Source organism: Macaca mulatta, chromosome 6, assembly GCF_049350105.2.
Source record: "Macaca mulatta isolate MMU2019108-1 chromosome 6, T2T-MMU8v2.0, whole genome shotgun sequence".
Classification (NCBI taxonomy): Eukaryota; Metazoa; Chordata; class Mammalia; order Primates; family Cercopithecidae; genus Macaca; species Macaca mulatta.
In genome coordinates this window covers 45,079,780-45,082,151 of record NC_133411.1, presented here as the reverse complement: position 1 = coordinate 45,082,151, position 2,372 = coordinate 45,079,780, and the positions used below count along the sequence as shown (strand labels likewise).

The 2,372-nt window shown below is 38.8% G+C and overlaps 1 pseudogene; it reads right to left on the bottom strand.

The window, feature by feature from the left end:
• Positions 1–871: 871 nt before the first annotated feature.
• LOC701474 (dnaJ homolog subfamily C member 8 pseudogene) lies at positions 872–2,074 on the bottom strand (annotated as a pseudogene).
• Between the last annotated feature and the right edge of the window lie 298 nt (positions 2,075–2,372).

The window sequence follows — 2,372 nt, the reverse complement described above, 5'->3', positions numbered from 1 at the left end:
ATTCAAATGAAAGTAAATATTGTTACACTATAGTTTGTATAGGGCATACATACAGTAAGACAGAAAACAGAGGCTATCAAATACATAATTCAATGCAACTTTAGAAAATTATTTAAACCACAAAAATAGCTTTCTACAGCTTCAAAAAAAGATCCTGCCACATTTCAATGTTATTTCACTGTATATAATACAGCCTCGTAAATGTTTTCCCAACAAGAGAACCTAAAATAAAGAATGTAATATAATTAATAGGACAATAAATTCTCATTAAATACTTGATTCTTATTTCCCTATGAATGTTATCTAAATTCTGTGATACATGATTACTTAAAGATGTAAATATTTTTAAGAAAGCATAGAAAAAAAGATCAAAACCCAATAATGCCTATCAAAGGGTGGTATGGCACTAATAACCCATCTCAGTATCTCTTAGTATTTCCCAGCCCCTTTGTAAAATGCATGATAACATAAAAAGGTTATGATATTTTGAATCAATATTAGCTTTAAGATGTGTCTATTCTGCTTAGCAATCATGTGACCTTTAGCTATAATTTTACTTCTGTGAGTCTTAGTTACTATTTCTTTTTGGGGGGGGTATAAAAATGTATTATACATAAAGAATATTACCCCTAACAAATGCAGACAGGCTAGGACATGGTACTGGGTGGAGGGTGTCTAGCTCTTTGGAAAATGAAAGGTTTGGGTGGTGTGGGCCTCACGTCACGCTGATTGGTCAGTAGACAGGGGACACATGCCAAACACCACAGGACATCAGGGCATCAGATGCCGCTCTGTGTGCCCACAAGTGTTCCCTGTCTCATCTGGGCCTTCGAAGGGAGCATACCCAGAAGCAAGCAACTGAAGCGAAGGGGCTTCCTAAGGTGCCCCTTCCAGGCTTGTCTCTGAAGTCACAGCAACATCATTTTAAGCAATATGTTTAATCGGATGATTTCCACAAACTATCCATGAAGTTTCTAAGCATCACAATTCAGTGAAGTACAAAACACTGAGTTACAGGCTGTGGGAAGAGAAGGAAGCACCAATGGTGGCACCTTCTAATCCTGGTTGTTCTAGGGGCAGGGAGAGGGGAAGGTCTTTTTTTAAACCAAGCCCCTCATTTCAATGTACAAAAGAATTACTCTCATCAATATTAAATTGTATTGAAAACAAAATGGACTAAAAAGCAAATTCTACTCTAGGTTGGGGTGGAAGTGGGAGGAAAGAATGAGTCCTTCGAAGCAGGAAGGGAGATAGCAGGGGGATGGTTCTGTGCCTGTGACCTGGGTGGTCACTCACGCTGCTCCATTTTTACTTTTTGTGGTCTCAAGAAGGTCCGATTTTTCTTCTCTTTCTTCCTCTTTGTATTGGCTTGCAAGTTTCGCCAGCTGTCCACACTACCATCTCGACTTTCCTCAAAGTTTTTCTGCCACTCTCTCTCCCGTTTGGCTTTTTCTTGAGCTTCAATCTCTTCTTCCCTTTGTCGTTTCCTTTCATGCTTCTCTTTGGCTTCTCTCTCTTTCCTTTTAATTTCCAGCTCAGCAAAGAGTTTCATTGTCTGTTTATATACAGCTTGTTTGAACAGCTCAGGATCATCCTCCTTTACAATTGTAGGTTTTCCTTCCTTCTTTAATTAGTTTTTTCACTCTTTCACAGTGTGTTCCACGTATTTTTTTCCCACCTGAATTACATCCAGGGCCCTCTTCTTTTGCTCCTGATCCAGTAGTAACTTGTAAGCTTTGTCCACAGCTTCAAAAGCCTTTTGTGCTCTGTCAGCATGATCTTGATTTTTGTCAGGATATACCAAGATGGATAACTGCCAAAACCGCTTTTTTATTTCCTCATCTGTAACTTCAGGATCTATCCAAACAACCTCAAATGGGTTCAAATTGAAGTAAGAGGAACCAGGATGGGTCAGTCTTTCAATGTGATTTTTCGATGTTAGAACCGAGTCTCTCTTCTCTATTTGTTTCACCTCACTGTAGAAGGGCATAAATGCTTCCTTGGTGCTGCCTCCACCTGAAGTCCTGCTCTCTCCTGAAGCCACCATTTACCCAGCCCAGCCACCACGTGACCCTTCTCTTAGTTACTATTTCTATAAAATTATTGAATACCCACATCACAGGAACTAACGTAAATATTTAATTTGATATGTAAAGAAACTAGCATAGTACCTGAACAGAGTAAATAGTCAACAGCTGTTTTCTTTTTCCCCACTCCCCACTGTTTTCACTAAAGCATTATTGCCTTAGTACTGTCACTTAGGGTTTTTTCTTAAACTAGCAAGATGTTATTTCACTGAATGGTTTGTATGATTCAGATACAATTTTCATACTCATTTATTCTTCTAACACACGTGCCATATATCTACCATG